Here is a 17,366-nt window from a genome sequence, read left to right on the forward strand (position 1 = left end):
TGTCCACGATCTCCGCACTAGCCACCGGAACGCGGCCGTCTACGGACGCATGGCTGCCAGCCTGGCCGCCAGGGGCCACCAGCGCAGCCGGGAGCAGGTGCGCTGCAAAATAAAGGACTTGCGGCAGTCCTACTCCCGGGCCTGCCTGCCAGGGGCCGACCCGGAGGCCTGCCCCCACTTCCATGCCCTGGACCACATCCTGTGGCCTCATGCCGTCCCTGCCCCCGGGACATGATTGACCCCGGGGCAGAGGGACCGCTCCTGGAGACGGAGGAGGAGGAAGAGGGCTCTGAGAGCCAGGAGCCTGCCGCCAGCCTGCCCAGGACCCGGGACCACCGAGGCACGCCACAGAGCCGCTCGCCTGCATCGTCAGAGGCCGGGGAGGCGTCCACCTGTGAGTACCCTCGTGTTCCCCTTATGTGTACGGGGGGCTGGGGCGAGAGGGAGCCCCGGGACCGTGCGCCTGGGCCTTGCCCACCACGGAGCAGCAGCTGGGGATCCTGCAGGGGCCCTGGCCTTGCAGAGGGGAGCTGGGTTTCACACACCTGGGCCCCTGGGGAAATTGACCGCTGGTCTTCTTGCACCACAGCTGCAGCACCTGGGCCTGCAGGGCGCACCACACCGCCTGCAGCAGCCGCCCGCCCCCGGGCAAGCAGGACAGCCAGGAACCAGGAGGACTACCAGAGGCGGCATCTCCGGTTCCTGGACCGACAGCTCCGTCTCCAGGACCACTGGGTCCAGGAGGACCTCAGGCTGCGCCGGAGGAGTCTGGAGGCCCTGGAGGAGCAGGGCCGTGCCCTGCGAGGCCACCTCCAGAGCCTGCTGGACCGCTTTCCATTTCCTCCTCCCCCTGCTCCCCCTCTTGCTCCCCCTGCTCCCCCTCTATCTCCCCCTCTTGCTCCCCCTGCTCCTCCTGCTTCCGGTCCTGCTTCCGCTCCTGCTTCCTCCACACCCCCTGTCCCCTCTGCCCCCCCCTCCACAACCATTCCCCACCGACGCCCCCGGACCCGCAGTGTGGCGAGACGGGAGAGGCAGCCGGACTCCCACCCCTGAGCTTTCCTTTCCCTTCCTCCCTTCCCTCCCCTCCCCTTCCAGCTCCCTCGTCCCAGGTTTCCCCCTCCCTTCTCCCACCTTCATTCCTCCCTCCCCCCACCCCAGTTCTGTGAAATAAACAGATGTTTTTGTTTGAAAAACAGGTGTCTTTATTTGACAGTAGGTAGGGAGGGGAAAGGGGAAGGGGGGGGTAGGATGGAAGAAGGCCCCGGTGGGGCATGCAGGGAGAGGTCAGTCCTCCTCCTCCTCCACCTGGAAGCTCTCCCGCAGGGCTTCCCGGATCCGGATGGCCCCCCGCTGGGCTTCCCGGACGGCGGCGGTGCGGGGCTGACCGTAGTGTCCAGCCATGCGGTCAGCCTCAGCCATCCAGGCTGGCAGAAAAGCCTCCCCCTTCCGCTCACACAAATTGTGGAGCACACAACATGCCGCCACCACGGGAGGGATGTTGTGCTCGGCCAGGTCCAGACGGGTGAGGAGGCATCGAAAGCAGGCTTTCAGTCGCCTGAAGGCCCCCTCCACCACGATGCGGGCCCTGGTCAGCCTGGCATTGAAGGCCTGGCGGGAGGGATTGAGGTGCCCCGTGTAGGGCTTCATGAGCCACGGCTGCAGTGGGTAGGCGGCATCCCCCACCAGGCAGACGGGCATGTCCACGTCCCCGACCCTGATGTGGCGGTCGGGGAAGAAGGTCCCGTCCTGCAGCCGCTGGCACACAGAGGAGTTCCGGTACACCCGTGCGTCGTGTGCTTTGCCGGACCAGCCCACATTTATGTCCGTGAACTGTCCCCGTTGGTCACACACGGCCTGCAGGATGACGGAGAAGTACCCCTTGCGGTTCACGTACCGGGACGCCTGGTGTTCCGGGGCACGGATGGGGATGTGCGTCCCGTCGATGGCCCCCCCACAGTTGGGGAAGCCGAGGGCGCCAAATCCCCGGATGACGGCGTCCGGGTTGGTGAGGCGGACCACCCTGCAGAGCAGCACCCGGTTGATGGCCTTGACCACCTGCGGAGAGAGACACAGCAAAGCGCCAATCAGTGGGGCGCCCGGGTGGCTGGGAGCGTGCGTGCCCTGGCAGTGCCCCGCGCCCCACTCCCGGAAGCAACCCCCCTGGCAGCGTGTAGTACGGCCGGGACAGCCCGACCCCTCCGGTGCGGGGCGCTTTCGCCTCCTCCCGCCCCCCCCTTTGTCCCTGGGGCAGCCCATCCCCTCCTCGCAGCCCCCCCCCCCTGGCTCGGTGGCCGACGAGCGCCATACCTGCATGAGCACCGCTCCGACGGTGGATCTCCCCACGCCGAACTGGTTCCCGACAGATCGGTAGCTGTCCGGCGTGGAGAGCTTCCATAGGGCGATGGCCACCCGCTTCTGGAGGGGGATGGCGGGTCTCATGCGAGTGTCCCTTCTTTGTAGGGCAGGGGCGAGCCACTCGCAGAGCTCCAGGAAGGTGTCCCTCCTCATCCTAAAGTTCTGGGTCCACTGTCGGTCGTCCCAGCGCTCCAGGACGATGCGGTCCCACCAGTCACTGCTGGTGTCCAGACGCCAGATGCGGTGGGGCACGCCAGTGCCAGGGCTCCACCGCGGCTCCTCCACGGCCCCCAGGGCGGCCAGGCGGAGAGGCAGGGGGCTGACGTTCACCAGGTGGTGCCAGGCAGCCTCGAGCCATTGCTGGCAGGCTTGCAGCAGCAAGTCCAGAACGTGCACCAGAAGGTGCAGGGCGAGCCGTGGCTCCATGTTGCCACCTGCGGCGGTCCCCCCCGAAGGGAAGCACCGACACAGACGGGCACAGAGACCGACGCTTTGCTGTCCCTCGGCGAGGTTGGCAAGCAAGCAGGAAAAGCTGAGAACCGGCTGTTCAGGGGGGTCCCTTTAAGCACGAGCCTCAGATAGCCTCAGACAGCAGCCACACAAAGCAACTGTTGACCTGATGCCCTGCCAGAACCGGTTTCAGCTGCCCTTAAATGCCCCCCTGCGTCCAATCAGTGTGGACGTGTTAGTTCGAACTAGCAAAACGCTAGTTCGAACTAGTTTTTAGTTCTAGACGCGTTAGTTCAAACTAGCTTAGTTCGAATTAACTAATTCGAACTAAGTTAGTTCGAACTAGCGCTGTAGTGTAGACGTACCCTAAGCTATTCCGGAAGATATCTTCCAGAAAAGATTATTTCAAAATAGCACATCTACACTCAAAAAAAGCATCAAAATAGTGATTTGCTATTTCAAAATAGAGCGTCCACACTGATTGGACACTATCTCGCATTTAAGGCCACCCAGAACCAGTTCAGGCAGGTCATTAGGTCAGCAGTGACTTCCTGAGACTATCTGACCCACATGCTGTCAGGGACCCCCCTATACAGCCATTCCTCAGGTTCTTCTCCTGCTAGCCTACCTCTCTGAGGGGACAGCAAAGCATTGCCACTGTGTGCTTTCATTTCCCTGTGTTTGGACACCACAGCATTCCATGCTACAGAGCCGGAGCTGCATCTGGGACAGCCCCTGACTGTCATGCTGAAGTTTTTGCAGCAATTTCTGCAGGTTTCCCTTTAGGCCCTGCAGGAACATGACCCCAAGCTGCTTGAGGAGACCCTCAACATGTGTGTGTGAGCACAGCTCTTTCAGATGCACCCCACTGTGGAGCCCCACTTCTGGCGGCTGGACACCAGTTCCGACTGGTGGGACTGGCTTGTCATGGAGTGGTGGGATGACCAGCAGTGGCTCCAGAACTTCCATATGAGGAAGGAGACATTCCTGGAGCTGTGTGCCTGGCTTGCCCCTGCCCGCACATGACGGAACATGTAGATCAGACCTGCCATCCCCTGGAGAAGTGGGTCACCATTGCGATCTGGAAGCTTGCCTCACCTGACTGTTACCGATCCATCAGGAACCGTTCAGCGTGGGGAAGTCAACCGTCGGGGCCCTGGTCATGCAGGTATGGTGCTTTTTGGCTGCAGTCCCAGGGGCGGGGAAGTAATGTAAAGAGGGACCCTAGGGAAAGGGAAGGTTGGGGATCCGAGGAGTTGGAGGGTGGGGGAGAAAGGCCCTGACCCATCCCTGGGCAGTTCTCTAGTCCCTCCCTCACACAGTCCTGCCAGGGGGGAAGGCTACATAGGAGCAGCTCCTGCAGTGTTGGGGGGGGGGGGGGCAAGAAAAGGGGATGGGATCTCCCAAGGGCTCTGGCACACCCTTTGATTCTCTGTTTTGTTTGTCTTCTTCTGCAGGTGGTGAGGGCCATCAACACCGTCCTGCTGCACAGGGTCACCCACCTCAGCGACATGGACCCCATCATTGCCGCCATGGGCTTCCCCAGCTGCAGGGGCGGGGGGGGGGAGCTATTGATGGCACCCACATCCCCATCTGGGTCCCCAACCACCAGGCAGCTCAGTACATTAACCGGAAGGGATACTTTTCGATGGTCCTGCAGGCCGTGGTTGACCACTACGGCGAGTTTTCGGACATCTTCATTGGCTGGTCAGGGAAGGTGCACAATGCCCACATGTTCAGAAACTCCAGCCTCTTCCAGAAGCTGGCGGCCAGCACTTTCTTCCCTGAGCCCAGCATCAGGGTTGGAGACATAGACATGCCATGGTGCATCATGTGAGATGTGGCCTACCTTCTCGTGCCATAGCTAATGGAGCCATATCCTTGACCCCCAGCCTGTGCAGGGCCTGCAGGCAGGTGGAGTGCGCCTTCGGGCATCTCAAGGCGAGGTGCAGATGCCTCCTGACCTGCCTGGATGTCGGGGAGCAGAACGTCCCCCGGTGGTGTCTATGTGTTCTGTACTCCACAGCATAGTGGAGAGGAAGGGGAAGGCATTCCTTCCAGGGTTGGGGGGAAGACTGTCTGGGAGAGTCAGGCCTTTGAGCAACCATGCACAGCTGCCATCCCGGCAGGCTCATCGGAGGAGGTGGGGGGGAGGAGAAGGGGATGCATCCGGGAGGCCCTGAGGGAGAGTTTCTCATAAGGACCCCAGTGACATTCTCCCCGGGGCCTCCACACTACAGGCCTGTGCCTTGCCCCTCTCTGCCATTCCTCCAACAACCCCTCCCTTCCCCCCTCCATCCCTTCAGAGGCAATACAAAAAACTGTTTGGTTTATAAAAACAGAACTGTGTTGTGATTTATTTGGGTTAGACATAAGGGGAAAGGGACCAGGAGAGAACCTTGGAGGTGGGGGGACATGAGAACCTTGGAAGGGGGAGGGAGCTGAAAGCAGGAGGAGGGGGGAGAAGAGGCTCAGAGCTGGGACTGGGAGTGACTTATGTCTCGGGTGCTTCCTCCACCTCATGTGGGGACCTCTGTGATCTCGGGGGAAACGCGAGTCTGGGGAGGCTAGAGGGATAAGCAGGAAGATGGGCAGGAGCCATGGTCAGGCATTGGAAGTGGGGGGCAGAACCAGGAACTGGGGCAGGAGCAGGAGTAGGAGCTGGCTTCAGGTGGGTGAGGAGAGCCTGCAAGGTCATGCACATGTTGCGTCCCTGCTGCAGCAACTCTGTGCATGTGTCTCTCTGCCACTGCGTGTTCTCCCAGATTTTCTGGGCCAGCGCCTTGTGCAGATCCCAGAGTATGGAAACGTGCTCTTGCATCAGGTCTTCCTGCTGCTCCTCGAGTGTTGGGTGGCTGGCTCGGGTGGTGTTACCTGCCCCCCATCACAGCTGGTCCAGCTGGGGACAATAAAGAGAGATGGTCAGTCATCCCTGGAGACACTGGCCCTGAAGCCTTGCCTCCTCTGTGAGCCAAGACCGACAGTTCCCTGGTCAGAGGAAGGTGATGTCCTGGGAGCAAGGCCATGTGTAACCTTGCTTACAAAGAGTGGAAACTTGGACAAATGACCAGGGAGGAGTTTAAAGGTATAGCTCGAGAATGCCGGGGGGTTATCAGGAAGGCGAAAGCGCAAATGGAATTGCGACTGGCTAAGGATGTGAAGGATAACAAGAAAGGTTTCTACAGGCATGTTAACAAAAAGAAGGTGATCAGAGAGGGTGTGCGGCCCCTAATGGATGAAGGAGGTAACCTAGTGACAGATGATGTGGGGAATGCTGAAGTACTCAATGCTTTCTTTGCCTCTGTATTCACGGACAAGGTCGGCTCCTGGACTTCTGCGCTAAGTGACGCAAGATGGGATGAAGATGGACAGCCCGTGGTGGGTAAAGAACAGGTTAGGAACTATTTAGAAAAGCTAAACATACACAAATCCATGGGTCCGGACTTAGTGCATCCGAGGGTACTGAGGGAGTTGGCAAATGTCATTGTGGAGCCTTTGGCCATTATCTTTGAAAAGTCGTGGAGATCGGGAGAAATCCCTGATGACTGGAAAAAGGCAAATGTAGTGCCCATCTTCAAAAAAGGGAAGAAGGATGATCCAGGGAACTATAGGCCGGTCAGTCTTACCTCGGTTCCTGGAAAAATCATGGAAGGGATCCTTAAGGAATCCATATTGAGGCACTTGGATGAGAGGAAAGTGATTAGGATTGTCAGCATGGATTCACAAAGGGCAAGTCGTGCCTGACCAATCTGATTAGCTTCTATGATGAAGTAACTGGCTCAGTGAACATGGGGAAGTCTCCCACAATATTCTTGCCAGCAAGTTAAGGGATTGTGGATTGGATAAATGGACGGTAAGATGGATAGAAAAATGGCTAGAAGGCCGGGCCCAGCGGGTAGTGATCAATGGCTCGATGTCAGGATGGCAGTCGGTTTCTAGCGGAGTGCCCCAAGGTTCGGTTCTAGGACCGGTTTTGTTCAATATCTTTATTAATGATCTGGATGAGGGGATGGATTGCACCCTCAGCAAGTTTGCGGATGACACTAAGCTGGGGGGGAGAGGTAGATACCCTTAAGGGCAGGGATAGGGTCCAGAGTGACTTAGACAAATTGGAGGATTGGGCCACAAGAAATCTGCTGAGGTTCAACAAGGACAAGTGTAGAGTCCTGCACTTGGGATGGAAGAATCCCAAGCATTGTTACAGGCTGGGGACCAACCGGTTAAGTAGTAGTTCTGCAGAAAAGGACCTGGGGGTTACAGTGGATGAGAAGCTGGATATGAGTCAACAGTGTGCCCTTGTAGCCAAGAAGACTAATGGCATATTAGGTTGCATTAAGAGGAGCATTGCCAGCAGATCCAGAGATGTCATTATTCCCCTTTATTCAGCTTTGGTGAGGCCGCATCTGGAGTATTGTGTCCAGTTCTGGGCCTCCACTACAAAAAGGATGTGGACGCATTGGAGAGGGTCCAGCGGAGGGCAACCAAAATGATTAGGGGGCTGGAGCATATGACTTATGAGGAGAGGCTGAGAGACTTGGGTCTGTTTAGTCTGCAGAAGCGAAGAGTGAGGGGGGATTTGATAGCAGCCTTCAACTTACTGAAGGGAGGGTCCAAAGAGAATGGAGAGAGGCTGTTCTCAGTAGTGATAGATGGCAGAACAAGGAGCAATGGTCTCAAGTTGTGGTGGAAGAGGTCCAGGTTGGATATTAGGAAAAACTATTTCACTGGGGCTACGTCTAGACTGCAAGCCTCTTTCGAAAGAGAGCATCTAGACTGCACGCGGAACTTTCGAAAGAGCAAGCCGCTTTTTCGAAAGAAAGCACCCAGTGAGTCTGGATGCTCTCTTTCGAAGAAGCCCTATTTACATTCAAGAACACCTTCTTTCGAAAGAAGCACTTTCGAAAGAAGGCGTTCTTCCTCGTGAAATGAGGTTTACCGCCGTCGAAAGAAAAGCCGCGTTCTTTCGATTTAATTTCGAAAGAACGCGGCTGCAGTTTAGACGCAGGTGAAGTTTTTTCAGAAAAAGGCTACTTTTCCCGAAAAAAACCCTGAGTCTGGACACAGCCTAGGAGGGTGGTGAAGCACTGGAATGGGTTACCTAGGGAAGTAGTGGAGTCTCCATCCCTAGAGGTGTTTAAGTCTCGGCTTGACAAAGCCCTGGCCGGGTTGATTTAGTTGGAATTGGTCCTGCCTAGAGCAGGGGTCTGGACTTGATGACCTTCTGAGGTCTCTTCCAGTTCTATGATTCTATGATTCTATGACTGTGGGCCCATTCTTACAGGGGCCCAGATGTCTCCAGGGCATCATGCTTCCCACACACCCTGCCCCCCACATCCTGGGGACGAGCAATGGAAATTGCCGGCCTCACTGGGATCTAATGGGCAGGAGCGGAGCCTCAAGCTGTCTGGGCTTCCATTAGTGCTATGCACATGCTGGCTCCAGCAGTGGTGGCATCCCAAGGGGAGAGACCTTGTATCTCCAGCCTCCTTTCCCATGGGTCAGAAGTGTGTCTGGCCTCCCCAGAGCCTGGGAGCAGGAGCGAAGGGGTGCCCCGGTGCTGCCTCCTGGGGCTGCATGATGCAGACTGGCATTGCACGTGCATCCACGTGTATGGACTGCAGCGTGATGCCCAGGCAAAGAAGGCCGAGCGATGATCACACCCCAGCCCCTCAGTGCCCACCATCCTCACCCTGTCTGTGTGAGAAAACTAAGACTACTCACCTGATGCTCCTACCCCGGCCTCAGAGGATGCCTGGGACACATCTAGGCCATGGGGTACCAACTCCATGTTAAGTGTGGACACGGAGCTCACCATATTGGGGTCCTCCTCCTCCTCCTGCTGCTCCTCAGCTATGACCCCCAGGCGGGCGACAACGGGTGTCTCCATCCCCGAGTCCACCACAGAAGGTGGAGAAGGGGCTTAACCACCCCCTAGGATGCGGCGCAGGTCTTCAAAATAAGGGCGGGAGCGGGGTTCTGCCCCGGAACAGGAGCTGAGCTCCCTCACTTTGCTGTAGGCCTGGTGGAGCTCCTTGACCTTGCTTTAGGCCTGCTCCTGGTTCCTGGTGTGGCCCTTTCTGGCCAGGCTATCAGCCATCCAACCATAGATGTCTGCGTTGCACCATCTGGAGCGGAGATCCCAGAGGTTCTCCTCCTCGCCCCATACCTCGATGAGGGCCAGAATCTCTGCCCCAGACCAGGATGGCACATACCTCTTGCGGCATCTAGCAGGCACCTGGGAGCCGTCGGAATGCTCTCTGGGATGGGCAGGTAGCTCCTGAGGGGCTTGAGGGTCTGCCATGCTGGCCAAATTACATCCTGTGGCAGCTGTGGTGTGACTGAAGGCTGTGAGGGCCAGTTTCCTGAAACAAGCCCTTTCCCGTGTCTGCAGCTTTAAGCGCTGCAGGGGAAGAGGAACTATAGAGTCCTGATGAGTGTGGACAGAGTGGAAATCCTGTAGGATTTCCTGGAGGCACCTTATTTCGAATAAACTCTTTGTGCCGTGTCCACACACACCCTCTTCTGAAATAGGCATTATTCTTCATGCAAAGAGGTTTGCAAACATTGGAAAAAGCCATCTGTTATTTCGATTTTCTTTCAAAATAGCAGAATTGCTGTGTAGACAGCTGTTATTCCGGAATAACTATGCAGTGTATGCGTACCCTAAGTTTAAAAAACCCACCTACCTACTCATATGCACTAAACTGCTTCTACCCTGAAAACCCAGGGGAACAGGCTTTGTAGAATGTCCTCTGCAGGCTGTTTCACATTAATAGGGGAGCAAATGCCAGAGTTGGGGTTCTTACCAGAGTAAGCTCTGTCACAAGCCCCCAACTCTTGGAAACCAAGGGAAAGCCTCAGTTCGTAACGGTTATGTCAGGATCAGCAAACTAAAAAGTGGTCCACCAAGTAGGAGATGCCCATCTATCTGTATCCATCTGCTGTCTCTTGTCTTATGGTTATATTTGAGCTTTTGGGGGTAGTAATCATCTGGTTTTCTTCTCTGTTTGAACAGCGCTTAACACTGTAAGGGTATGTCTACACTACCCCGCTAGTTCGAACTAGGAGGGTAATGTAGGCATACCGCACTTGCAAATGAAGCCCAGGATTTGAATTTCCCGGGATTCATTTGCATAAGCGGGGCTCCGCCATTTTTAAAACCCCGCTCGTTCGAACCCTGTACCGCGCAGATACACGGGGCACGAACTAGGTAGTTCGAACTAGGAAGCCTAGTTCGAACTACCTAGTTCGTGCCACGTGTAGCCGTGCGGCACAGGATTCGAACGAGGGGGGTTTTAAAAATGGCGGAGCCCCGCTTATGCAAATGAATCCCGGGAAATTCAAATCCCGGGCTTCATTTGCAAGTGCGGTATGCCTACATTGCCCTCCTAGTTCGAACTAGCGGGGTAGTGTAGACATACCCTAAGATCCTGGTCCATGACTAGAACAATACAAATAATTATTAATAATTTAAACAATATATATTGTCTGAATAGTCAAGTGTCATTTTAAAAGTGAAATAACAATGTTTTGCTTTGCTCTGCTTTTTGTTTTGTTTTGTGGGTATCTTTTTCTCAATGTTTGAATAAGAGCACCATTTCCCATATGCACCATGCAAAGTTGTTGCTTCTCTTGAGTGAAAAGCATCACTATTGATCACTATCTTTGTCAGTACACACCATCTTCAAACTGATATTGAATGAAAATAAAAAATGAGGTTATATCTTAGGCAAATAAATGACTGCAATACAACAACAAAAATAAAATAATTAAATGAGACCTAATTGGGCTGGGTTTTCATCCATACTTTTTTAAATAGTCAGTACATCTTTCAGGTGCTTTGAAAGACAAAGCACCTGAAAGATGCTATATATATTTATATACTTGGGGATGGACACTGCATGGACACTCTTGTGCAAGAAATCTCTGATGGCCATTCACAGAGCTGGCCATCAGAGCACCTGTGCTTTTGCCGATAGGGGTTTCTTGTGCAAAAACCTCTGCGGAGTGTCCACACCTTCCTTTTTGTGCAAGAGATATAGTGCAAAAAGGAGTTATTCATCATGGGGAGAGGAATAACTCTACTGGCAAAAGCCCTTTGTTCTGCCAATTTACTTGTGCAAAAATGCACGTGAGGTGTGGGCGCTCCGCTGGTTTTTGCATAAAAACCTTGTGTAGACATAGCCTTTCAGAGGGGTTGTTGAACAAACAGACTTGCAGACAGACACACAGACATGCTCTAATATCTATCTATATATATAGATATATAGATAGTATTCGTATATGGTATAAGAAGAAAGAACATGTAAATACTGTATAGCCATCTGTTCTCAATAGACTATGTTTAAATATGAATGTGCAGTTCAAATTTGTAAACATGAACATTTGAAACTTTTGGAGGAAGTGATACTATCCTTTTTCCTTTCTATAGCTTTATTGGAACAGCATGTCTGAAATGGCCCAAACCACATGTAAATATATTTAATACTAGATATGTTTCAGACGTTTTATATATTTATTAGTTCTATTTTGTATTGCCAACCAACCCAGGTTTATAAACATAAATTTACTAATTGCTGACCAAACCTCAGATGATTAAATATATACTAAGGCACATATATCAAAACAACTTCTACCACTGTTTAAATGATACATATGAATAATTTCTAACATAGCCAATATACACATTAAATTCTGGTTGAAATCAACTGGTGAACTACAATTGGATCACAAATACAATTGTTATTTTTTCTCATTGAAGAAGAGGTTTCTAAATACAAATGTAGCATATTCCAAAGTGGAGTACAAAACCAGTATTGTCAATTCTATTACCTTAGTACTAGCAATATAATCAGCTATTTCTGAATAGCTTTGAGTTTAAGGTTGAATTGTTAATATTTCTAATTGTGGAATAAATTTGAGCTTTTGAGCTATGTATTTCCCTCCCTCCATATTTAATTCACACACAGAATATTTTTATGTTTATTTTCAATTCACTGATCAAGGCTAGAAAGTTGGAGGTTTTGCACATCACATATATCCACATAATATTAAAGTAATAAACATCATTGGCACCGTATATAGAATGTACCTGATGATATGGACATATGGTCCTTCTGAAGTTGTCTTTCTTTCATCCCATTTGCACATTTTTTTAAAAGATGCAATATTATGAATATTTTAAGTAATGGTGGTGATTGATTTTCTCATGTGCTGTCAGTTATCATTAGTAGCAGTTTTAAAAAGACTAAAAGTTAACATGTAAGCCATCATTTATCATTTGGACATAGCTTTGCTATTACAAGCAAAACCATATATACAATGGTGTTAAAAATTCTGGCAAAAATACCATAACAGCTATTACAAATGTGTCTGTTAACTCCTCTTGGCACTTTGCCAATTTATCAAAAGTTTATCAATTTATCAATATTTTTCATACAGATATTGTCTGATTAACTAGCTATTCGTAGCCTGATTGGAATTCTGGTTTTCAGACGTGCATGGACACCAGATTGTGAAATGCCTCTGAACAGTTGGAGGATAATACGAAATCACATCCTTTCCAATAGCTATGCAGTAAGCCCAGCATACACCATGCTAATGGACTTCACTAAGCACTTTCATTGATATAAGGCCAGAGTTCCCAAGGCTGATGTCATAAACTGGTTAATCTTAAAAAAGAATCACCACAGACCAGGAGAGCCCAGTGAAATGTGAATAAAATAGCTTTGGTGCTGTTAGTGAAATGGAAAATATTAAGGATAAGTTCTAAAATCAAAGGACCTGATTCTCCTCTGATATATACCAGTATAAATCAAGAGCAATTTCACCTAGCCAATGCTGTATGTTATGTAAAAGAGAAGAAAATCAGACTTGGAATGCTTAACCAGAGTTTTGTCACCTAAGGAGACTTATGTAGCCACAGGTTGAAAACTTTTATTCATTTATTCCACTCTGGTCATTTCTTAGGTTTTAGAAGAGCTTCTCTGCCAATATAATGCCTACATACATTATAAAGGTCAAAATGAAGCATCCCCTCCTCCATGCCTTTTCTATGTATTTCTTGGCACCTTAGAGACTAACAAAAATATATGTATAGTATCATGAGATTTCGTGGGCAAAACCCACTCAAGTTCATCTGAAGAAATGGGTTTTGCTCATGAAAGCTTATGATACTATATATATTTTTGTTAGTCTCTAAGGGTATGTCTACACTACCCCGCTAGTTCGAACTAGCGGGGGTAATGTAGTCATCCGCAATTGCAAATGAAGCATGGGATTTGAATTTCCCGGGCTTCATTTGTATGAAGCTGGCCGGCGCCATTTTTAAATGCCGGCTAGTTCGAACCCCGTGCCGCGCGGCTACACGCGGCACAGAGTAGCTAGTTCGGATTAGGCTTCCTAATCCGAACTAGCTGTACTCCTCATTCCACGAGGAATACAGCTAGTTCGGATTAGAAGCCTAATCCGAACTAGCTACTCCGTGCCGCGTGTAGCCGCGCGGCACGGGGTTCGAACTAGCCGGCATTTAAAAATGGCACCGGCCGGCTTCATGCAAATGAAGCCCGGGAAATTCAAATCCCGGGCTTCATTTGCAATTGCGGATGACTACATTACCCCCGCTAGTTCGAACTAGTGGGGTAGTGTAGACATACCCTGAGGGTATGTCTACCTCCTCATTGCAGGAGGAGTAACAGTTAATCCGAACTAAGGACTTAGTTCGGATTAACTTCTGACTGCCGTATGTAGCCGCGGGCAGTCAGTTCGAACTAAGGGGATTTTAAAATGGTGCCTGCCCGGGATATTTAAATCCCAGGCTCATTTGCAAGTTCGAATGCCTACATTAGCCACCCTAGTTTGAACTAGGGGGCTGGTGTAGACATACCCTAAGGCCTAGTCTACACTACAGTGGATGGTCATCTTAAGATATGCAACTTCAGCTATGTTAACTATGTATCTGGAGTCAACGCATCTTAAATCGCATTTCTACTCTGTCCACACAGCGGGAGGTCAATGGGCGCAAATGCTCCCATTGGCTTCCCTTACTCCTCATGAGGAGCAGGAGTACCGGAGCCAATGGGGTCATCCTCTGAGTTTGATTTAGCAAGTCTACTGTAGTATACTGTACCAGCTAAATCAAATCCAAGAAGGTTGACTGTCACAGCATCCATCTTCCACATAGTGTAGACATGGCCTTAGGTGCCAGAGGACTACTCGTTTTTGAAGTTACAGACTAACACGGCTATGCCTCTGAGCTTTATTAATCACTTGTTCAGCAGTGAGTCAAAATCTGCAAATTACCACAATACTAATATCAGAATTACATTTAGAAACAGTTCAAGAGGGGTGTGCTAAAATGTACTACATATGGTTCTTGAATTGCTAATTCAGTAACATGCCAGTCAGAAGCCTTTTCTCCTTCATCTTTGTAATATGTATAAAGTGCATACTATTCTCCAGACACTTTCACTCAGAGTATTGATTCCTTTTTGGATATGGCTGTTCATGCCAGTGGCTGGTTCTGTAATTACCTCATACCTGTGGTCTAGGGAGTTGGAACCAGTGAAACCCATTCATAGGCCTGCCACTGAAGTCAATGGGGGGAGGGAGGGGTTTGATTGTCTTCAGTGGGCTCCTGATCAGCCCTTATTCCTTCCATGTTCTACTGTGCTACCACCATAACAGCCAGGTAGACAGTAGAGACTGCTCCGCTCCCCTTGGATGATGTCATGAGTCAGTGAATGAGCCTGAGTCTGCTCCCATATAAAACTCTCTTTGAGGTCAATGGAAGAGAAACTGGTGTTTGAAATGATAAAATTAAGAACTGAGGGCAAGGAAAGAGGGACAAACAGTAAAATAAATTCACATCATCTAGATCCTAAAATTTTGCTTTTACATTACTTGCCTTTTGATACAGGGCATATTTTTACTGTTGTTATAGCCTTTATAAATCTAACAAATCTACTTTTTCCTTTGGCTTGGATCTGAAGGGTAAAGCCAATGAGTTCAACACTTATAGCCAAGAACAAAGTTTGGCTCACTGCACTGAATGTTCATTCTGTGGGTCAAATTCCTCATGCTATAGCACTGAAGACACTCTAAGAAGGAGTAAGGGGATTAGGCTTGTCTCACACTAGATGTTGCCAGTTCAGAATGAAATGTACATTCAAATTTAGTTTAAGTATCTTACAGTTACTGAGAGTTTTCCAACGATTGTACCACCACATAAAGCTGCATGAACACAACAAAAATGTTCCATAAATATTCATTTTAACCAATTGATTCAGAGATGCTTACATTCCTTTTTTTGCTCTCTGCAAATAATTGCATGATTGAGTTTTCCTGGAATGTTCAAAGAATACAAACATTATGCTTGCCTGCTTACTCACCCACGAAAACGTCATTTTAAATTTGTTTTCTGTTAGTATTCACAGCAGGAACCTGAATTATCCATATACAATCAGGAGCAATAAACAATACACCAAAACTTATAAGAATGAATGATCATAACTAAACAATACAACTCAACTGTTAGACTGCTAATTTCAGAAGTAAAAAAATGGAGAAAAGTTAATCAAATAACAAAAACATTTGAAAAAATCATAATCTGTTTACATGCAACCTCTGAATGGGAAAAATAAATTGTTCACTCAGCTCTAAGAAATAAAAATATAATTTTTTGATCGAGATTTAAATTATACTTTTTCTGTGCCAAAAATGTATTATTTTAGGTTTCAATCAATTATTTTAAGTGGCCAAATCATAGAATCATAGAGCTGGAAAAGACCTCAGAAGGTCATCAAGTTCAGCCCCCTGCTCTAGGCAGGACCAATCCCAACTAAATAAACCCAGCCAGGGTTTTGTCAAGCCAAGACTTAAACACCTCTAGGGATGGAGACTCCACTACTTCCCTAGGTAACCCATTCCAGTGCTTCACCACCCTCCTAGTGAAATAGTTTTTCCTAATATCCAACCTGGACCTCTCCCACCACAATTTGAGACTATTGCTCCTTGTTCTGTCATCTGTCACCACTGAGAACAGCCTCTCTCCATCCTCTTTGGAACCTCCCTTCAGGAAGTTGAAGGCTGCTATCAAATACCAATTTTGTTCCACAACTTCAAATCTATTATGATTATAATCATTTATTTAATCACTACTGTTACAGTGGAATTTGGGGTAAACTATTTGCAACCACCCAGAAAGAAATGACTGGTCCAGAAGAGCCTCCTTGTGCTCCCCCAATAATATAGTCAAGATTTAGAATCATGTCTTGTTCCAGTTATTCTCATGATGATCCACAATGCTGATTGCTGTAACATGAATGTGCAAAATCTGGTCCATTGTTTTCAGTGGAACTATTTAACATGAGTAAAGCACCCATGATTGTGGGTGAAGGTGGTTGTAAGATATTTGGTTATCAATAGTGCTTCATTGCAATGGTTCAGTTTTAATAAAAAAAATAGTCATTGCTAAAAAAAAACCCTAGAAAGTAGATATTCTCATATTCCCATATTACTGTTTTGGTATTAATTTAACTGAGTTATTCATGCCCCATGCACTTGTTTCCTATATATATGGCAACTGTGTGCATAGGTCACAGGAAATGTTAAGGCCACCAAACTCAGGAATGTAAATGTATTTTAGCAAAGTCCCATCAAAGTAAATCTTTAAATTTTGTCATTTAAACAGCTGCTATTCTAGTTTTGTTCTTGATTTACTACAGTTTATGAATGAGAGTAAAAACAGAATTTTGACAATAACTTTTCATTCTTAAATCCATCTGTAACTGTGATGAAGTGCTGTTTTTCTGTTTGGAAATTCATTACTCTCTCTCGCTCTTGCTCTCTTTCTCTCTAATTACACAACTTGGCTAATTACAGTCAAATATTCTCTGCAAATGTCTATTAGATGTCAAGTTAGATGTCCAAATCAACTGACTTCAGGAAGGGCCTGAACATACTACAAATAAACAAAAATAAATATCATAGCTCTAATTGTGGATTACTGTTAGTGTCACATTGTGCCCTTGGGGGAATGGAGGTTATTTACATGGGTAACAAGACTATTCGGAGTTAGAACAGTCACTGTTAATAAAAAATTTGGGAAGGAATTAAAATCTCACACGTCAGAGTTTTTCAGTCTCCAGCTCTTAGGGATCAGGATGAGATCTCTGTGAGAAGCAAATTACTCCACATCTGCCTACCGTCAATTTTTTTATATCTTTCTCTGCAGCACCAGGTACTGGCCACTGCTAGAGACAAGATAATGGACTAGATGGACCATGGGTCTGATCCAGCCTGGCAATTCCTATTTTCAAGATCTCTGATGGGGGAGAGGAACAAAGCAGTCAGTTTCCCTGGGGGTCAGTGATTTAAAACGTACTGGGTCTCTGGGGCACTACACAGCAGCAGTGGCAGGAGCCACAAGCCCTTTAAATTGCCGCTGACCAAGTGAAGGAAGGCATGCCCCTGCCCTGTCTTTCCTGCCTACTTTGGGACAGGTTAGTACCACTTTCACCACAAATTAGTGCAGTCCTTAGGGTCTGGACTTAATACATCCA

The sequence above is a fragment of the Pelodiscus sinensis genome, chromosome 13 (assembly GCF_049634645.1).
Source record: "Pelodiscus sinensis isolate JC-2024 chromosome 13, ASM4963464v1, whole genome shotgun sequence".
Lineage (NCBI taxonomy): Eukaryota > Metazoa > Chordata > Testudines > Trionychidae > Pelodiscus > Pelodiscus sinensis.